At 41.3% G+C, this 22727-nt stretch overlaps 1 protein-coding gene across 5 annotated transcripts in view; it reads right to left on the reverse strand.

Annotated features, from left to right (window-relative positions):
• NCALD (neurocalcin delta) overlaps positions 1–22727 on the reverse strand; it is a 432659-nt gene that overhangs the window by 282782 nt on the left and 127150 nt on the right. For all 5 annotated transcript variants that reach the window (XM_060127588.1, XM_060127587.1, XM_060127590.1 and 2 more), the window contains one exon: positions 13543–13595. The gene's annotated coding sequence lies outside the window, so the exon portion shown is untranslated. The remainder of the gene's footprint in view (positions 1–13542; positions 13596–22727) is intronic.

Here is a 22727-nt window from a genome sequence, read left to right on the forward strand (position 1 = left end):
AATCATGCACCGAAAAATCAATGAACAACTGGAAATGATTATTTAGTAATTACATTTAGCTCCAACAGACACAACTCATTAGGACAAGAAGAGCACACACGTTACAATGGCCATTTTTAACTCTGAAAATGCCAGTTGGGGCAACCAACAATGCAAGCTATGCCAGTCCTCCTCCTCCTCAGGGCTCAGGAGGTCAAATTCAGGCGCCGCATCATGTTAAAGGCAATACCTTTCTCGCGACACAGTGAGGCCGAGGAAACGAGAAATCAGGGTCTGTGCACTAAAACACTTCAGAACAGGCTAAGGGAGTAGCAAGTTTTTAAAACAATAAAACTGGCTCTATAGAAAACGGATTATTTGCTCATTAATTGAATGCACCTACTTTGAATTTCCTCTAAACGTAATGTCACGAGTAATCATTTCAGGGGCTCAAAGAGCAACAAACCATTTTGCTCGCTATTCCCCATCCCTGCTACAACACCCACAACCCTACTCCACCTCTCCTGCCCCCATGTCACCTATACTGTTGGCTTCCTGTTGGGTTTGACTAATGGGGGCACCAGGAAAAGACGGGAGGGCTGGGAGGAGAGCAACGGGGTTTTGTTTCCCCTACTCTCTCCCTGTTTCACCTCAGTGTCTGACCACAGTTATGGCCCTTCACCGCTACGGCTCCTGTCGAGTGGCCCTTCCGCCATGGTTACAACCCTCCCTGGACTCCACTATTTGTCCCTCTTGACCCTTTGGCCTGGGGATAGCAACGGCTTCCCGCTGCCACTAGTTCCTGGGGGCTAGACCACCCCTTGTTTGTTCTCATAACCCTGCCCACGGGTTTGCAATAATCCCTTCCTCCACTAAACTCTCTTCATTCAAACCCTCCGAGGTAAATTCTGTTTCCTGCCAAGATCCCAATGCAACCACTTTGCAAAATAAATATAGCAGTGCTTGTTTCCTCACTGAAGACGGTGAGCAAACACAAAAAAACCAGTATCTATGAAAAAAACGTGCATGAGCAAAACAAACCTCCACCAACCTGTTTTGGCAAACTTGATGTATTTAATGTCAAAAACAGCAAAATACAGCTAATATTCCTCCTTGCTAACTTCTACTCCTGTTTTTGAAATGAAGGGGGAAAAAATCTCACCCACTCACTCCCACCATCAAAAAAGCCTCCACAGCATAAACCCCAGGAAAGCCTAATTCTAAAGACCAGTGATTCTCCATTAAGTCCCATGGATGCTGAGGACAGATGAGCTTTCCTCCCACTCTTATCCTTTTGCAACTACAAAAAGAAAAGGAACATTTTCTGAGTCTTTTTCTTTGGTGTCCAGAATTTAATTCACTATACTGCAGAATGGGTGATGATATTGCCTTTCAAAAACTAGAATCAAGTAACAAAATAGGGAAAAAATAAATAAAAGCACTGTTTCATCCAAATTGTAGAAGGTGGTATATGACACTCTTAAAATCTGTTATCAATTCTAAAATTATATCTCAGACAGCCGTTCTTTTTCTTCAGTCTAGGTAAATACCTAGACTTTATTTAGCTGGAGGCTACAATTCTTTTACTATCATTAACCCACCAGAAGAATGTTTGTTGAATTTGCAACAAGTTGATCAATTGTACAGTTTTCGAGTCTAAATGTAATGTTTTCGTTGGATCCTCTTTTTTTTTAATTAAGGTACAGGCCCCTCCTAACATTGTAGCTATGAATTAATAAGCAGAGCACATGTTTTAACCCAGGCACAATTAACTAATCAGACTATCTCTCCTGCATTTTCCTTTGACACAGGGCTGGTTATTCTCACCTCAACCCCTCTCTCAATGCATTCTCCAGATCCATTCTCCACCCTCTCTTCTTCCTCTGTGCCCAGCAACTGTATTGTCCATTCCCTGCCCTCTGGCTTCTTGTTAAGTGTCGCCAATGGGGGGCACCCACAGGAGCACAAAGACCCATGTCCTCTGAACACTGGAGTCTTAGTTTGTGGCAGTGGCTGGTTCTCCAACTACACATCCCTGACTACTGCTGTACCTGGTGGCTGGTCCCAAAGAGGGGAAAGCTTTTCATTGCTGAAAGCTCCTGGTTGCCTTAATATCCTTTATTTGTTTCTCTCACCCTGCCTACATCTCCATAAACAGCACTTTTGCTAAATTCTCTCCAGGCTCTTCCAGAGTGTGCTTTCTGTTTCCGGATCTGTCCTGGACTGACAGAAGCAGGACTTGGGATGCAAAACACAAGGTACCCCTCAGGCAAGGGGAGGTCTCCCAGGCACTGGTTTCTGAGCACTTGTCCGGTGTGCCCAGAGTCTGTCCCTGGCTTTGGAAGAGCAATGGCGATTGAGTTCTAGTGTCTGAGAACCACCTGGGAGCTTATTAAAAATGCAGATTCGAGGAAAGACTAAGAAACTGTCACAGATTGGAAGAGACTAAGGAGACATGATGACTACATGCAATGTGATGTCCTGCACGGAACAGAAAAAAGGACATTAGTGCAAAAACTGGTGAAATTTGCATAAAGACTGTAGCTTAATTAGTATTAGCGCATTGATATTAGTTGGTTAATTTTGACAAATATATTCTGCTTATGTAAGGCGTTGACATTAGGGGAAGCCAGGTGAAGGAAATATAGGAGCTTTCTGTACTATTTTGCAACTTTTCTAGAAATATATTCCAAAATAAAGTGTTTATTTTTTAAAAAAGCAGACTCCCAGACCCTGCTCCAGACCTCTTGAATCAGAATTTCAGGAGTGGATATTTAAGCAGGTGGCTTGAGAACTAAACTTTGAAAATCACTGTCCCTAAAGGACTTGGAAACTATTATCTCAGGTTGAGATAAGGATGGAAACAATTGTTTACGAATGCCAGATTGCAGCATAATTACTTGACTATTTAAGGAAAAGAACTAATCAAAGCTTTGTCAAAGTTCACCTTCTATTCCAGTTACTTAGAATGATTCATCCCTCGACCAGTCTCCGTATTTAGTTTCCTGCATAAAAACACTTGAAAAGGTACAGGTAATTATAGAACCAAAGAAAGAAAGTGACAGTAAAGCCCTTCCACTTCCTCCTCCCTCTGAGATCAAGGGGTTTTTTTGCAGTACGCGTCCTTTTTATTTCCCCCAACTTTGAGTTTCCAAAAGAGCAGGGCCAACCAAACCGACTGCTGGATAGTGATTTTCCTCATCTTTTCCATCATGGGTTATCCTGTTTCCCTAAGCTTTAAGCTCCCCGAAGGCAGGAGCTCTATTTTCAGTTTCTTCTGTGTTTTTCTACAGCTCAGTTGAATGTTCTTCATCTACTACTTTGATGGATTGACAACCTGCACTTCCCCACTATGCTCATATCTTTGCCTACTTATTTTATTTTATTTTATTTTTTTTGCCTACTTATTTTAGATATAATTCTTATTATGCCATTGGAACATGTAAGAAGGGGATGGGTAGAGGTGAAAATGTTGGCATTATTATTGCTTGTTCACCAACAAAAATGTTCACTGAGAATCTACTATGTGCCAGGCACTGCTCTAGGCACTGGGGATCTAACAGTGAATAAAATAATCTCCACTTTAGGGAGCTTAACGTCAGACCAGGGAGACAGACGATTAAGCAGATAACTGCCAAACAAGTTATAGGTTCTCCCTTACCATCCTCACACTTAGCTCATCATGACAGGGCAACCTGAAGAGGAATTAGGAATAGGACAGGTAGGTTCTAGTTCCTGGTCTACCTCTGGTAAGAATGATTTTAAGGGAGGCATAAGCTCTCATTCAAAAAAATGGCAATTAAAAAAAAATCTGTCTTTCTGTCTTCCAGCGGTTGTTAAAAATCTCAAATAACAATGGATGTGAAAGTGCTCTGAACACTGCAAAGTGTTATACAAAATGTCAAGCAATAGAAGGTAATGACTTAAACTGTCCCTGCCCACTAACTCTAAACCAAAAAATTAGTGGTTCAGTGGTCTTCCCATTAAGCAGAAATTTCAGACAATAAGCATTTATAAAAGGCAATCCTTTCAAAGATCGAAACTCTGTTGCTTTGGAGTTAGCAATTAAGGAGAATTAGATTAATACCAAAGAACTGGGCCAGAGGAGAGAAGTCACCTGTGAAGAAAGCAGGCCTGTCCTTTTATTCACAGCAGACCCATCTGGCTTCACTCTCCTTGAATAAACAGGGCTCAGTTACTGCAACTCTTGTCTGAAATTGAAAGGGATTTCTTAGCCAGAGCCATTCAACATTTCTAGTTTATTCAAAGAGAAGCTTCCAGATCAGAGATGAAAGAAAAGCTTCTCCAAGTCTGTGCTAGAGCACATAAACCTGTGAGCAGTCTTCAAAAATGTCTTATAAAAAATGATGCTTGGAGAGAAATTTTGAAAATCAGATTTGCTGTTTCAGATAAATACAGTTTCTATTCTCAGCTTCTAAGGTAGAAAATGTTCTATCAGAGCAGTTTACCATCTTCCTCTCGTCTGGAGAAGTCGATGAGCTTCTAAGGGCTCTCTCTGGATGCCATGGTAACAGCATGATTCTGGTCAAGTCTGTTGTGTCTGGCGTACAGCTTAAGGAACTTTCAAATGCTACCTAAGAAAATATGCATGACAGCCCTGCTGGCATGCTTGAACTGGACACACGATCCATTCTCTTCAGGGGCACATACACCTGTAAGCCTCAACGGTGTCCCAGCACCGGGCCAGCACTAGGGTAACTCAGTGAATGGAAGACACTTGCAAAGAACTCGCAGTAGGTGCGGTCCCCAGGGAGCCACAAGAATAAACAAATATATATATAGGAATGATATCATCAAGTTTTAGCTTTTATTCCAAAATGTAAATTTTATTCTCTAGCTTTTGCTGTGATTTCAAGTGTGGAAGACTTTCACGAAGATTACTTCAGCTAAATACAGACATGAGAAAAAGTTGACTGTTGAGCATGGGAACAGCAACGGGATCAGAAAGAAGTTTAAGTTGTTCATTCGGGTCTTCAAATGCACTTAGCCTGCAAAATCATGAGGGGACAAAGGAGAACTATTGGCCTATGGAAAGCAACAGCATTTTTGGCTTTCTGGGTAAGGCAGCATCACATCCAGCATGTGGGACTCTCTGAAGTCTCCTCAGACGGTCTCCCTAAAGATGATACTTTCCATTTACCTGGAAGTACTGAGCAAGTGTTAGATGCTGGAGACTTCCTCTTCACTGTGGTTAGTATACATGTGTGTGTTTATACCACTGTCAGATTATATCAGAAGTCACTCCGGAGCTCACCATTTACATGAACCAATGACCACCTCAATCATTTCTATATATGTGAAAGAAATTTGATCTATGACTCCAAAGAAAGCCCATGAGTGAGCTGAATTTCTTCAGGAAATATTTAGGAAGCACATGCTATAAGCAACATGCTGAACCAGGAGCTGAAGGAGAAACAAAAGAAACATCATACTTGGCCCTTTTTTACCCTTTGGTGGAAGAGGAAGATAGACCCAGAGGAAACAGTCAGGTAGCAGTTTGTTCTCTTTCTCTTGTCTCTTAGCCACTCTCCATTTCCTTATTGACCTAATGGAGTTCTCCTGCCCTTGGCCTCCACCCACCACATCCATTAACCATTTTCTCCATCTTCATGATACCCCCATCTGACCCCGCACACACATCTTGGCCTCCCTTCCTCTGTGCCCAATATGAGATGATTACAGTGTCTCCCTAGACCCCTCAATATCTCTGTTCTCTCCTCTTCCCAACACTGGATAATCCTGTATTCTATGTTCTCCGCTCTAACGCTGAACACTCTTGGAGAAAAACCATGTAACCATGAAGATGCCTTCAATGAAACCATGAAGAAAGGACCACTGGAGAATGTTGATTCCCTGATTAGAATGTAAGTTCCTTGCAGGAGGGACTGTGTCTCACGCTGCTTTGTTAATAAGTCCAAGGGCACATCAGCAGGCTCAATAAATCCTTGTTGCAATAAGTTAATACCAAAAACAAAAAATTAGAAAAGAAGGGTCCATACTCATACTTGGACAAGTAGATTTTTTAAACTTTCACACATGGTTTATAAGCAAATAAACACAGTTATTTATTCAATGCTTTATTAATGCTTTAAAATAAAGCATTCAATAAAAGAGCCTTGAAAAACAGCTGGTAAAAGTTCTGTGGATTTCAGAGTTGTAAATCTGTTCAAACTTCTTTTATAATTTAGAATTTTTATAACTTAAGATGGTTCTTCCTGGCAATTAAAGCAATGTAGTGAGATCTCACTACACTGAATGGCAAACCACCTCTAAAACTTCCCGAAATAGAGGCCATCCTCAGGTCATATCTGTCTTTCTCCCAGGAAGAAATGAAAGGGTCTCTCCATGTTGGCCAGAAAGGCAAATATCAAAGGAATCCTGAAACATCACGTTTCAAAGAGAAGAAAGTCAGCATCCTCTGAGGGAATGGCTGCTGTGAGGTGTAAGATTTCAGTGGGACATTGCTTCCTGAACAGGGGCCCCAGTGCACCCCTGGGTCTCTGAGACCACACTGGGAATGCAGAATTCTCCTCCCTCATACCAGGGGCAACGCTGTCTCAGAGCTGGGTAGGGACTTCTGTTCTGCCAAGCCAACTGCACCACAGGCCACAATCCTCATACCGGATTGGCAGGAACAAACCCAAATGTCACCTGATTATCCTACAAATGGAATAATGTCTGATAAGAGGCTGATTGGACAGCACACAATGTCATTTCCTCTAATTAAGGAACTCTTGAGAAAAACCAAAATAGCCACAAAGCACCGTCAGCAAAGCAATCAGCAGCAACAATCAGCTGTCAACTCAGTCCTGAGCTGAGCCCTGTGTAGTGAGCTGGGGGGTTGTTATGGGTTTCCAATCAGCGTGACCGCAGGAGTCAAGGGTGACCAGGCGAGAAGAGGGGCTGGAGCCCGCTGCACACCAAGGAAGTCTGCAGCAAAACCCTCGGGTTGGGGGACGGCGTGGGGGGGGGGCGGAGGCAGCAGCTTGTTGGTTGGTTTCTGTGCAGCAATGAAGTGGGGGGATGCGATAAAGAATCCTGCAGCAAGCTTCCAAAGTCTACTGGCTGCAGCCCATGCTATTTATTTGCACTGAATCATTCTTCTTCTCAACCTGAAACTATTCTACAAATCTTTAAAATCTATAAGTAGTTCATCTCCATCTCCTTTATGAGGGTTTCACAACGTCAACACATGTGAATTCTCCCTTTGCTCAACTCTCATAAGAGGTTACCTTCTATATTACAAAGTCATTAACTGTAGGAGTTGGGAAAAATATAACACAACTATCACAATATGTCATAATATATAATAAGACATTGTGTGTGTGTGTGTGACACACCCGTGTACGTAACAATTATTAGGAGGAGCATTATTCTCGCCTTCCCAGCATCCCTGCTTGGGCACATAAAATAAAACTGTGTGTCTTCTTAAAAGAAGGTGACTATTGGAAGGTGACCTCTACCCTTCACTACATCCCTTCACTCCTCCTCAAGGAAGTGACTCCTTGAATTGCTCAGACTGAGTGAGGGAAAGTTCATGGAGGTCTGGATACCCTCCTTTCTATTTCTGGCCTCAGCAGCATGTATTTTTCTTTTCCATGAAAGAAGACTTCAGCAATAAACGTAATAGGATGCCTGATTCTAGCTGATTCTGTCCATAATTTAAGCTCATTCTCCAATCCAGGATCACTGGGAATACAGCTGATATTGAATAAAGCTCCCTGTCTGTCTGATATCTGCATTTAGTTCTCCATCCACAGCAAACCCAGCCCTGATTTCTTTTGCACCAACAATACGCCCAACTCAAAGATACATTTCCCAGCCTCCCTTGCAGCTAACGGTGACCACTAAGATTAAAGCATAATTCACTGGTCCCAGGAAACCAGGACAGCTCTTAACCTGGGCTGACTCAGCTAAGAGGCCCCTCTGTGTCCACCTGCTTGGAATACTTCCATGATGGTCCCAGGTTGAACAAGTTATGTTAAAACAATTTAATGATATTGCCAGAACTCTCTGACTTGATGTCTCTCACTGAGACATGGGGGCAGGGGGTGGGGGGAGGCTTCAAAATACCTGGATACAAAAGCAAAGGTAAAGACAAAAGGAAAGCAGATGCTATAATCCAGCAATCATGGCCAGCATTTTTTTATGAAATCCAAGGAAAGAGGACAACTTAAGAACTGGGATAAATGTAAAATTAACCTTTACTGAAAGTTGAGAAAAAACAGAGAAAACTAGAATTCTGGCAGCACAGCTGCATCATTGCATCACAAGATACTCGAAGTTGGGAAGATTCAAAAGCTGAGGGTCTCTCAGCAAGAACCTTGTCTCTAAAGGTTCTTGGGATGGGTACTTGCTAGAACCCTTTAGGCCAGGCTTTGAAGCATCACTGTAGGAACCTGTTGCTTGAGCTGAACCCAAGGTGGAGAGGAAGAAAGAACTGCCCCTAGGAGGCAGGCTTCAAAGGTCTAAGAAATCCCTTTATAAGAGGAAGCAACAGAAAAATCCCTGCTACAAGAAAGAGTCAAGATTTTTGGGTGCTAGGAACACAAAGCTCAAAGAAGGATTTGAAACTAAGAAGCTTTAACTATGCATATCAATGATAATTGTTCAATTAAATTCAATAATTTAACTAGAAAAAAACATTTAAATGCCTTAGTTTAAATATGTGTGCACTACAACCCAGTTTATTCTTAAAGTAGGGTTACCTTCACAATATTTTGAGTTTGAAGGATTTTATTCTCATTATTAAAAGCACAGTTAGCAAAAAAAAAAAAAAAAGAAAACAGTGATTGGGTAAAATAGGGGTCCCCAACCCCCAGGCCGCGGACCAGTACCAGTCCATGGCCTGTTAGGAACCAGGCCGCACAGCAGGAGGTGAGCAGCAGGCCAGCGGGCAAAGCTTCATCTGCCGCTCCCCATCGCTCCCCACTGCTCGCATTACCGCCTGAACCTCCCCCCACCCCACCCCCATCCGTGGAAAAATCATCTTCCTCGAAACCGGTCCCTGGTGCCAAAAATGTTGGGGACCACTGCAGTAAAACACTACTTCTCAAAGTGCACAAGAATCCCTCAGGGATCTTGTCAAAATGCAGACTCTGATTCATCGGGTCTGAGCATGGGACCTGCGATTCTGCACTTCTGACAAGCTCTCAGGTGATACTGATGCTGCTGGTCCTGCCCTGATGGAAGAACAAGGGACTCTCAGGCCCAGAATCCTGCACTGACACAAAGAAGAGGTCTGCTACCACTGAGGGAGGGGCAGGGAACTCTCTCCCACCCAAGCCACCTACAGATACGAGGCAGAAGTGGAATGCCACGAAGAGGAACAGGAACATGGACAAAGCTGCAGTCCCAAGGCCTGCCCAAGATTGGAGCTGGACCAGAAGAACTGGGAACCCCCTAACATAGCCACAGCTTTGCACTGAGCAATGAGCAAAAGCCATTCACAGCTAGGAGAGGAGCATCAACATGGAGAGCGATCCCCTCAGTGGAAAGCTGAGGATGGAGTCTGGACGGTGAGAAAAACCCTCTAGCACACCAGGCCACACACTAAGCATGAGGTAACTTCAGTCCACCACTGGAAAACTCTGCAGTCTGCTTGGCTGAAGAGAACCATAGCAACCAGGAGGCCAACCCCACCCAAACTCCCTACTAACTACTAATCTTATTAACTGCTAACAAGGGACCAAACCATTCTTACATTAGCAGCCTTGCAAAAGAAGTGTGCCCATTTCTGGGTGGCAATATTATCAACTTTATTACCTACTGCTCTTCTACCAACAACATCCAACATGCAATCAAAATTATGAGACATTCAAAAAACCAAGGAAAAACAACCTATTGTCAAGATAAAGCCACCAACAGAACTAGACAGAGAGATGACCCGGATATTGGAATGATCAGAGACTTTAAAATGGCTATGATTAATATGTAAAAGGCTCACATGGAAAAGAAGGATACAATCCAGGAAAAGATGGAGAATTTCAGCAGAGACATGGAAACTACAGAAAAGAAACAAGAATTCTAGAAATAAAATGCAATATCAGATGTGAAGAATTCTTTGATTGGCTGATGAGACAGGACACAGTGAAAGAAAAGAAGCAACGAACTTTAGCATTTCTATAGAAATTACCCAAAGAGAAATGGTAATTTTAAAAAGTGTCCAAGTGGACTTCTCTGGTGATCCAGTGGTTAAGAATCTGCCTGCCAATGCAGGGGATACAGTTTCGATCCCTGGTCTGGGGAGATGCCACATGTGCCACAACTTCTGAGCCCATGGTCTAGAGCCCGCAAGCCGCAACTACTGAGCCCACTCGCTGCAACTACTGAGCCCACTCGCTGCAACTACTGAAGCCCACGCACTCTGGGGCCCATGTGCTGCAACTACTGAAGCCCACATGCCTAGAGCCCATGCTCCACAACGAGAAGCCACCACAATGAGAAGCCCATGCACTGCAACAAAGAATAGCCCCTGCAATGAAGCAATGAAGACTCAGCGCAGCCACACAAAAAAAAAAAAAAAAGAAAGAAAAAGAAAAAAAAAGTGTCCAAGAGCTGTAGAACAATATTAAACAGTCTAACATGCATGTAATTAGAGTACCAGGAGGAGGAGGAGAGAGAAAGGTGTGCAGGTATTTAAAAGGGGGAAAGGACAGCTTTTTCAACATATGGTGCTGGAAAACGTGGACACTCATGTAAAAAATTGAACCATGACCCTTACCTCACACCAGATACAAAAACTACCTCGAAATGTGTCATATAACTAAATGCAAAACTTTTACGTTTTAACTATATTAAACTATAGTTTAACTATAGTTTTAACTATAAAATTTCTAGAAAAAAATTAAGAACATCTCTGTATATTTGCTTTTAGCAAGGATTCCTTAGGACACAAAACTGCTATCCAACAAAGAAAAAATTGATAAATTGAACTTCATGAAAATTAAAAATTTCTGCCCTTTGAATGATGCTTTTAAGAGTATGAAAAACAAGCCACAGCCCGGGAAAAGGTATTTGCAAAGCACACATTTGATAAAGGGTTTGTATCCGGAATAGATTCTATTATAGCTCAATAATATAAAGATAGATAACTTAATTCTTAAAATGGGTGACTGATTTCAACAGACACTCCACTAAAGAAGATATGCAGATGGCAAAGAAGCACATAAAAAGATGTTCAACATAATTAATCATTAGGGAAATGAGAATTAAAGTTACAACAAGATAATACTACAAACCAACTCAAAATTGCTAAAATTATGGAGACTGATTATACCAAGTGGTGGAGACTGTGGGGCAATAAAATTTTATGTATTGCCGAATGGAATGCAAAATGGCACAGTCACTTTGGGAACAGCTGGAGGGATTTTTTTTGTATAATGTTAAATGTATACAATCCAGTATACTATATAGTATATGACCCAATAAACCTACTCCTAGTAATTTACCCAAGAGAAATGAAAACATACATCCATACAAAGACCTATTAATGAGCAATTATAATAGCTTTATTCATAAGAGCCAAAAACTATAAATAACCCAAATGTTCATCAATCGGTTAATGGATAAACAAATTGTGGTACATCCACACAATGGAATTCTACTCAGCAATAAAAAAGAACAAATGACTGGTACTAGCAATGACATGGATGAATTTTTGACAGTCTTTGAGATTTTTTTTTAAGAAATCTAAAACAAAAGGCTACATACTGTATGACCCCATTTATATATTCTGAAAAAAGAAAAAAATCTAGGGACAGAAATCAGATCAGTGATTGTTACTACAAAGGAGCATTCTTTCAGGTGTTAGGTACATTCTGCATCCTGATTGTGGTGGTGGTTTCAGGATGGTACACTTTGGTGAAGCTTATCAAACCATAAATTTCGAGAGCATGAATTTTCCTGTGTGTTCATTATACCTCAGTAAGCCTGACCAAAATAAATAAATAGGTAAATAGTGCTATGACAAAAGGATGGCTTCTGGTCAAGTGCGTATCCACATGGAAAAAATTAATCTTGACCCTCTACCTCACATCATATACAATAAAACCAATTCCACACGGATCGTGGCTCAAAATGTAAAAGAAAAATAATATAGCTTTCAGAAGAAAACATAAAAGTTCTTTGTGATCTTAGAATAAGGCCAAGATTTCTTAAATAGGTACAATAGTACCAACCACAAAGAAAAAAAAATGGATAATTTACACTATTTTAAAGAAATTTCTGATCATAAAAAGAGTAAAAAGGTAAACCACAGGAAAAAAAAGTAGATATTTACAACATATATATCCTACCAAGGCCTCAAATCCAGAATACATATTATTAAAATGTCTACAATTCAATAAGGCAACACAATTTTTTTTCAGAAGACCTGAATAAGCACTTCCCTTTTTTTTTTTGAGACTTGAAAGGGCTTCTCACAAAACAAGATATTCAAACGGTCAATCAACATATGAAAAAGTATCCAACTTCATTAGTCTACAGGGAAATACAAATCAAAACTACACTATGATACTACTTCACACTTAGCAGTAGAGACTAAATGAAAAATCAAACAAACAACAAAACAGAAAATACCTTGTATTGGAAAGGATACAGAGAAATCAGAACTCTCACACACTCCTGGTTAGCATGTAAATTTTTAAATTAATAGAACCATTCTGAAAAACTGATAGTATCTTCTAAAGCTGAACACACACCTACCCCATGATCCAGAAATTCCCTTGCTGCAATACATATCCAACAGAAATGTGTATATATAACCAAAACCAAAACCAAAATGTGCCAGAACTGACTCAAGAAGAAATCGGAAAACCTAAATAAATCAGAAATTAAATCAGCAGGTAAAAATTCTTCCCTCAAAGAAAACAACAGGTCTCAACTGTTTTACTCTCATATTCCCCCATACATTCAAGTAGCAAGCAATTGCAATAGTTTGAAAACCATTCCTGGCAAGGAAAACACCAGAAAAAAAAAATTCTATCCAATCTCAGGATAAAACTAAATCTTAGCTAAATATAGAAAGGATAATGCATCATGACCAAGTTGATTTTGTCTGAGAAATGCAAGGTAATTTAATGTTAGAAAATCAATTAATATAAATTACCATGATTAGATGAAGAATAAAAATCATTTCATCAGCTCAGTAGATTAGAAAAGCATTCAATAAAATTCAACACCCAGGACAACTAACTTGCTTTTAGCAAACTAGGAATAGAAAAGAAACTTCTTAATCCGATATAGACTATTATTAAAGTTCCTCCATCAAATGATGTGCCATAACTGATTTAACACAATTTGCCTACTGTTGGATACTTAGATTCTCTCCTCGTTTCGTTTTATTTGGCAAGTATAATTTATGCTGTGATGAACGTCTTTGTGCATGTTGATCAAGTTGCCTAATCTCTCTGTGTCTCAATAAAATACACCTAACTTATAGGGCTGTTGTAAGGATTAAATAAGATGTTGGATTTGAGTCTTAGGAAAGTCTTGGGAGAAAAGTATCGTTTATAAATCTGAGGAAATTTGTTCTGCACTTACCTGGCGGAAGATCTCTCAAAGCACACTGCAGGCTCAAGTCAGAAGTCGTCACTCTGTCAAAAATAAAGTTATTATCTTCAGGTTATCAGGAATTAAGGATGTAATATCTGAGGAAGGAAGTCAGTGATGGGGGCTACTGTTTGCTGCAGGATTCCCTTGCATCATTTGATATCTTCTACCCCTCCCAGCTACCATGTCTCAAATCAAGTGAAGGTGACTACAGCCATGCTCCCTTCATCTGCCCTTGATCTACAGCACCCCATTTTTGCACAGCAGCCAGAGTGAAATTCTAAAATCTGAGCATGACATACCACACCCCTCCTGAAACCCCTTCCACAGCTTCCTCTTATCCACAGGATAAAGGCCAAGCTCCTTGGCACGACTTATAAGGCCCTTCATGATCTGATGCCTACCTACTTCTCTAGCCTTGTCTCTCATCCCCGTAGCACTGTCTGGGCTCCTACTACACTGGACTTGCTTCAGCCCCTCACTCCTTGGCACGTCCCAGCTTTCACACACACCATCCCCTCTGCCAGGACCGCCCTCCTCTTCCCCTGGCTAACTCCTACTCGTCCTTCCATTCTCCACTTAAGTGTCACTTCCTCACTCAGGCCATCTGCTCCCCTTGACCATCTTAAGCTCCTCTATTTACACTTCAAATAAGCCTGCAAGTCTTCTTCTGTAATATCGTACATGCAACTATTTATTCAATATATCTTGTCTTCCCTGTGCACCCAGAGATCATATCTGCTTTGTTCACAGCTGTATCCTCATGCCTATCCCAGCACTGGTCTCACAGTAGACACTTAATAAACATTTATTGAGCAAAAGAATTACTAAACTTATTCCTCAGGTCTTAGCTTTCCAACTCATCTTTTGATTCATACTGATAATTTAATTGACTTCCTACTTCATTACCATAATTCACTGATTAAGATTCACTGGTTGTAAGAGACAATGCTATTTTACATAATAATAGGAAAGAAAAAATGGTTGCAAATTAAACTGTGATACAATACTAAGATTTAGAATTTTTATCTTGTACTTATTGAAAAAGCTCTATTAGATTTACTTAGGCATGGGTTTTATTATATTCATAAAAATGAAAATGTAAAAATATTAGTGAAATAAATTGGTTAGTTGCTCCAATTTGATTTAGATATCACATTCAAAACCCACTCTTTTAACATCTTAATTGCACTATAATTGCTTTACAATGGTGTGTTAGTTTCTGCTTTATAACAAAGTGAATCAGTTATACATATACGTATGTTCCCATATCTCTTCCCTCTTGCGTCTCCCTCCCTCCCACCCTCCCTATCCCACTCATCTAGGTGGTCACAAACCACCTAGCTGATCTCCCTGTGCTATGCGGCTGCTTCCCACTAGCTATCTATTTTACGTTTAGTAGTATATATATGTCCATGCCACTCTCTCACTTTGTCCCAGCTTACCCTTCCCCCTCCCCGTGTCCTCAAGTCCACTCTCTAGTAGGTCTGTGTCTTTATTCCTGTCTTGCCCCTAGGTTCTTCATGACCTTTTTTATTTTTCTTAGATTCTATATATATGTGTTAGCATATGGTATTTATTTTTCTCTTTCTGACTTACTTCACTCTGTATGACAGACTCTAAGTCCATCCACCTCACTACAAATATCTCAATTTCATTTCTTTTTATGGCTGAGTAATATTCCATTGTATATATGTGCCACATCTTCTTTATCCATTCATCCAATGATGGACACTTAGGTTGCTTCCATGTCCTGGCTATCGTAAATAGAACTGCAATGAACATTTTGGTACATGATTCTTTTTGAATTATGGTTTTCTCAGGTATATGCCCAGTAGTGGGATTGCTGGTTCGTATGGTAGTTCTATTTTTAGTTTTTTAAGGAACCTCCATACTGTTCTCCATATTGGCTGTATCAATTTACATTCCCACCAACAGTGCAAGAGTGTTCCCTTTTCTCCACACTTAAAAGCTTTTGCACAGCAAAGGAAACCATAAACAAGACCAAAAGACAACCCTCAGAATGGGAGAAAATATTTGCAAATGAAGCAACTGACAAAGGATTAATCTCCAAAATTTACAAGCAGCTCATGCAGCTCAATAGCAAAAAAACAAACAACCCAGTCCTAAAATGGGCAGAAGACCTAAATAGACATTTCTCCAAAGAAGACATACAGATTGCCAACAACACATGAAAGGATGCTCAACATCACTAATCATTAGAGAAATGCAGATCAAAACTACAATGAGATATCATCTCACACCAGTCAGAATGGCCATCATCAAAAAATCTAAAACCCACTCTTCTGAATCACTTTTGCCACAGGGTCCAATGACTGTGTTTTTCCACACAATATTGTCCTCTATACCACCAAGAGATTTAGTGATGCAGCATTTCTTAAAGGAGTGCTCAAGTATTGCATCTGGGATTTTCTTCTAAGCTTCTAATGCTTTTCCACAGTGTTGATGCTGGCAAGAAAATCTTGCTAACAGGTGTCAGCAGAAGAGTTCAGTCAACACCTAGGACCACATTCCTTCCTCAGATGATCATGGAATGGACTGCTGACTGAAACAATGAGCAGTTTCACTCGTGTTATCATGCAACCAGAACTACCAAGTTCACACACGCATGGACAATGAAGCTACAGCACAACCATCGCCTGACCAACAGCAATGAAAGATGCTTTCGAGTGTATGACCCATCCTGGTATCAGAGTATTAAAATGTGAAAAAAATAAAACGTGTCTTAGAATCAATGAAATACGAGAGGTCAAAAAAGATTCTTCAAGAGAACTTGGGAAAGTTAATAAAAAGAAGAATGCAAATTCATTCTCTCCCTCTCCTTCCCAACCCATCTCTCTCTCTGTCTCTGTCTCTGTCTCTCTCTCTCTCTCTCTCTCTCTCCCTCACACACACACACACACACACACACACACACACACACTCAATCACTCACTCATGGTCAGAGGCTCCTCACATGTTGGGAGATGGGTGCAGGAGACATGAGTTGAGAGGAGGGTGGAGATAAGTTCAGCCCATGCTCCTCCAGCCCAGTCCTGCAGCAGGTGCTTCCATCCTGGAGGAAGAAGGCATTTCCTGCCTCTCCGCTGGCCCAGCCATGCCCCCATGGACAGTGTCCCCCCAGGGGGACTCCTTTCTCTAACTACTTTTTGACCTATTAAAATACTTTTTTTGCTTCTTTTTTTGTGGTTAAAGAAAAAAACAGAACATGAGATCTATCTTCTTGAATGTTTAACTGTGTAATACAGTCTTGTTAATTACCAGCACAGTGCTGTACCACAGATCTCTAGAACTTATTCACCTTGCATAACTGAAACTTCATGCCCATCGAATAGCAACTCCGCTTTTCTGCCTCTCCCCCAGCCCCTGGCAACCACCACTCTGCTTTCTGCTTCTATGAGTTCGACTATTTTGATAACTCATGTAAGCGAAATCATGCAGTACTGGCTGATTTCACTTCACATAACATCCTCAAGGTTCATCCATGTTGTTGCATATGACAGGATTACCTTCTTTTTTAAGGCTGAATAATATTCCATTGTATGCATATACCACATAAAACAGCATTTTTTTAACATCTTCTTTGGAGTATAACTGCTTTACAGTGTTGTGTTAGTTTCTGCTGTATAACAAAGTGAATCAGCTATATGCATATGTATGTATATCCCCATATCCCCTCCCTCTTGCATCTCCCTCCCACCCTCCTTATCCCACCCCTCTACGTGGTCACAAAGCACCGAGCTGATCTCCCTGTGCCATGCAGCTGCTTCCCACTAGCTACCTATTTTACATTTGATAGTGTATATATGTCAATGCTACTCTCTCACTTCGTCCCAGCTTACCCTTCCCCCTCCCCATGGCCTCAAATCCATTCTCTATGTCTGTGTCTTTTAAAATAGCATTTTTAAGGGCACAGTTTTTAAATAAATGGAAGTTTTTTAGAAATGTGTCATCACATTAGAGCAGAGCAGACTCTAGTTTCAGAGGTTATCTCATCCTCAGTCCAGCATTCAAGGTCTCACTTGTGAATACTCAATCATGGCTGGGAAAAGGAGGAGGAAAGGGACACCACTGGAAAAGTCAGTGGGCTTTTCTGTGCCTCAGTTTCCTCATCTGTAAAATGGTCATATAGGATTAGATGATTTATCAGTTCAGGGTCCCAGCATGAAAGAGATTACACACTCAAATGGGAGTTTTTATTAAGGGGATTATTTACAAAGTGTAGACAGGATTAAAGAAACCATCAAGGGATGGTAAAGCAGGACTTCCCATTGGCCAAATAAGTGATTGATGTGATCCATGGACACTAGCCTCCCAGGACCCAAAACAGCGTGCAGAAGCGGGGAGAAGGGATCTGGAAGGACAGAGCATGTTCATCTAGGATCATGTCTGAGTTGCCACAGAGCTGCAGTATTCTGTGACCATTTTGGTACAGAATTAAGTTTGCTATAGCAAGAAAAAAATTCTGTTTACTCTAAAGATTTGAGGAAAATCCACCAGTATGCATTTTCTCATCATTCTGTGCTTAGCTCAGATAGCAGCACCCACTTGCTGCTTTTGGAAACAGCTCAGGTTGAGAAGATTACTCTCGACAGCCCGTTTTTCTTTAACTGAGCTCTTACAAATGTGGGATTCTGTTTTGAGCTAGTAATTGATGCTTCTCCCTCCTGGTCTTATCCCCTGAGATTCTTCCCTTTTTCCAGAAGGAGGCTCCTGCAGTGTCCACTGTCTCACAGAAGAGACATTCCAACAGAAGCAAAATCAAGTCTCTTGGCGTTCTAAACCCAAGCACTTGGCGTCTCAGAGAACAGACAACATGACGAGCCAGAGCAATGCTTACCACCTGCTCCGGCCCACCACCCCACACCCAGGCCAGAAAGTATAGAGAGAAAGCTGGGACCAAGTAGACATTGTGGGTCCTGAGAAAAGGGCTCCCAAATCCTTTCCCCACCATGCTGAGGCAGTAGATGGTCAGCACCGTAGGGGCTCTTTTCCTCTTCCCACTCATAACTCATCTTTGGATCTTCCCCCTTTCCCTTAGCTGTGCCCCCCTTTCCGCCTGCCTGCCCTGCAGCAGCAGCGAAGCCCCATGGGTGCTCAGGACTCACAGGGGTGCTCAGTCCTAGGACAGAGCTCTGAGATTTTTAATTTTAACAATCAATGATCCTTTTGAAAGTTTGATAAACAGTTGCTTCTAAAGAAGTTCCTGGTATCACTCACCCTAAAGACCCAGGCAACGGTGCTGATCAGATTCTAGCATTCTAGCATCTAGCATCCCGAGTTCAGAGGCACTGCCATGCTCCAAAATGCATGGGGTTTTGCTGTGACTGTTATACAGATGTCCAACTGGGCTGCACCAGCCATTAGAGAGATGTCACGCTGTGTGGTGAAAGCTCTCTCAGAAGAGAGGGCAGTCACACTGCCTCAGAACAAAAACCCATATGGAAAAAAACAAAAATAAGTTTTCTGAGTAAACATGTCTTTTCTTCTTTCAAAGGAGTTAGACTATTTCCCAGAGACTTTATAAAGTGAAGAAAGACTCTTAAGTTCTGGCAAATAACAAACTAAAAGGAAGCGGGAGGCTGCCATCCTGCCCATTCTGAGACAGGCGTCTAGCTGGGCCAGAGGGTTCAGTCACTAGCTGGATGGCTGTGGTCAAATTGTTAACCTCTCTGTGTCTCGTTTTCCTCATCTGCAAAAATGCCAGGGGTTTGGATGAAGATAATTATCAAAGTCCCTTCCATTTCTAAGAATATTTGACTTTCAAACTGGGAAAGGGACATTCCAGTTCAGGGTCCAAGGATCTGCCATTGAAAAATGAAGCAAAGAAGGAAGAATTGCCATCATCAGCCAACAAGGCTGTAGCCTGACAAATTACAGACAGGAAGTACTCTGCAGATTCTGTCATTCTGGCCTTGATGTGTTAGGGCTACATTCCCATCTCAGATGATACCGCACAAATGGGCGATTCCATGCATCTAAAGAATGCCCGACCATATTAGGAATTCTCCTAAGTGACTCCTCTGTGACATTACACAGTGTTGCTCCTGACGTGGACATTTCAGTCAGCTTCGAACTCAACTCTAGACGAAAATATTACAACTGGATGATTTGTCAAGTGCTAAATCTAATCCTTGCTATTCTTTTTCTACAGTCCTTAAAAAGAAGATTGCCAGATGTTATGCTTGTATATTTAACGGGAAACTGAATGGGAAAAACAAAACACAGCAAGTCTAGTTGTAATATTTAACCATTCTTGAAAACCCACCATCTAAACATACCAGAAATAACATATTTTCAGAACTGTGACAAAGTCAAATGTCTCTCAAACACAAAAAAATAAGTCTGTCATGAGTAATTCAAAATAAAGCAATCTGTCAGTAGTAAAATTCAAGAACCCTTTTATAAGTAGTTTGAATGCTTCCAACTCTCTCAAAAGATACCATGTTAACGTATCAAAAATATTCAGAGAGGGCTTCCCTGGTGGCGCAGTGGTTGAGAGTCCGCCTGCTGATGCAGGGGACACAGGTTCATGCCCTGGTCCGGGAGGATCCCACATGCCGCGGAGCGGCTGGGCCCGTGAGCCATGGCCGCTGAGCCTGCGCGTCCGGAGCCTGTGCTCCGCAACGGGAGAGGCCACAGCAGCGAGAGGCCCGCGTACCGCAAAAAATAAAAAATAAAAATAAATATTCAGAGAGAATTTCATCGACCTCAGAAAACATTAACCAATCAGCTACTTAGGTAACATCAGGCTGGATCTCCCACAAACACTTGGCACTTATCAGGGACAATTCTAACTCATCGTCTGTTGCCCAAACTGGTCCCCCTCTTGCTATCCCTTTCCACTAATCACACGAGCCAGGAACCTGAACATCATTTAATACCCCTCCACTTTCTCCTCTCGTCAATAACCAAATTCTATAGATTGTGCTTATTGAGCATCTTAGTCTTCTATTCTGTCTCTTTACTGCCACTACCTTAGATCAAACCTCATCCCCTATCTGTTAGACAATTGCAAGGTCTTCCAGTCTTTGATGTCTTCAACTAATTCATCCATCCTTGAGAGTTCTCTTTCTCAAATGCACATTTGATACGTCATTACCCCACTCATACCCACTCTTCAAAGCCTCCCTGTTACTTATCGTAAGAACTCAATATTCAAGATGGTGTCCTGCTTCACACTCCACATCCCAGCCTTGTCAAACTGCTTACAGTTTTCCATTGATTCATTTCCATTGTGATATTCAGGTCTCCATGTCCTAATTGATCAACCCCTTGCCACCACACCTCCAAAAGGGTCCATCTAACAATTCTACTTCTTTCAAGATGAAAATTCCTTATCCTCACCTGGCACTACCCTCCTCCTCCACTGCTCAGCTCCAGCTGTACAACCCTCTGTGGGGTCTGCTGCCCTCCTCCTTTGAGTCTCAAGTTCAAGGTGGTTCCCTCAAAGAGACCTTCCCTGACCCCCAAATTTGGTCTTTCTCCTACATACTCTGCAACCTGCTATTCTTTTCCCTTATTGCACTTATCACGACTGATAGCTATATGCTTACTTTTGTGGTAATTAGCTCAAAGCCCACCATCCTCAATGGACACTTACCTCTGTGAAGTAGGGATGGTTTAGGCCCAAAGTTAATCTCTAGAGGCCTAGCACTCAATAAAAATTTTAAGCCAATGCATGGTATCTCCAGCCTCAGTGCTTCTATGAATAACTTTCCACTAATTCCCACCGAGCAGCTAAGGATCACGTCCTCCCTTGCAGCTCAGACAGGTCCCTGAGCAGACTTAAATCAGAGCACCCATGATGCCTAATGCACTTCCATGTCATTCTTCTTCTGCTCTAAGCTCCTTCCGGTTCTCCTTGCAAAAATCTTTTCATGTCTTTGAGGCATGTGAATCCTTATTGCACAATGAAAAGGATACACAGGGACATACGTCCTCAGATATCAATTTATGAGGGTGCCACAAGAATGGCAGCAAAAACATTTTGTACTTCAATTTGTATTTTAGGGTTTTTTTGACATCAAATAACAAACATGAACCTACTATGCTTTGATATTTATGCTCAATTCTAACTAGAATAGAGAAAAGGGCACAAATACATTATATTGCTCTTGCGTAGCAGGTACCCCGCTCTGTGCCACTGATCTATCCCCAGCATCTAGCATAGTGCCTGCATGTTGTAGGTGCTCAATAAATGTTTAATGAATAAATGAATGAAAAATAAATAACAGAGTGAAAACTGAATGATTTTTATCCTCAAAGAATTTACTACTCAAAGAAATAAACAGCAGACACGCCAAAATTTTGAAATCTCTATAGATAGCTCATGAAATTGCTACTTTTATAAGGCAGTTTCATATGGTTTAATCTAATACTTATGTATAGTAGTGTACATGCATTCATTTTTTCCATCATGTTTATTTATAACTTTTATCCATTTGGACAAGATAAACTGTGGTGCAAACAACAGGCATATATAACCAGGGTACCCATATATTTTGGTTTGCCTGACACCATTCTGACTTTAGCATATGGCCCCAAAATAATTATTTCACTATCAATAATTATTTCATATTCACTATAAATGTTTCACTCTCAAACGTGTCCCAATTTGGATGATAAAACTCTGTGATATGATAAAATCCTCTTAAGACATTCTAAGGCTTAAGACCACAGCCATAAAAAAGCTTTCTCTCTCTATGGGAGTTAATGATTTCTCCTTTGAAGAGAAAAGACTGAGCAGAATAAATACTGGTTTCCCCTGAAGCCTCATCTTGGGGGAATGTCACATTCAGGGAAATATAGTCCACAAGTGACTAATAAGCATCATCTTTCCTGGTTCTGGAAGAACACTAAAGAGAATCCAATACCTAACTCACACAACTCCAATACCTAACTCCAATACACAACTCACAACAATACTTCTTCAAAGTTCCTTCCACTCCTCTCCAAGCCCCCATATCTCAGAGCTACAGAGTGAGGGGTGGGCAGTAGGAGAGGAACTCAGGCCTTTCTAAAGCCTCAGGACCAACTTCCAAGTAACACACCCCTCCTCTCACCCCTCATTTCCTCTAGCCCATTAACCCATCTCTGGATTCTTCATCAGTAAATTCAAAAAAGGAGAGAGCAGATCTGGCAATGATGCAACT

This window comes from Lagenorhynchus albirostris, chromosome 17, assembly GCF_949774975.1.
Source record: "Lagenorhynchus albirostris chromosome 17, mLagAlb1.1, whole genome shotgun sequence".
Classification (NCBI taxonomy): Eukaryota; Metazoa; Chordata; class Mammalia; order Artiodactyla; family Delphinidae; genus Lagenorhynchus; species Lagenorhynchus albirostris.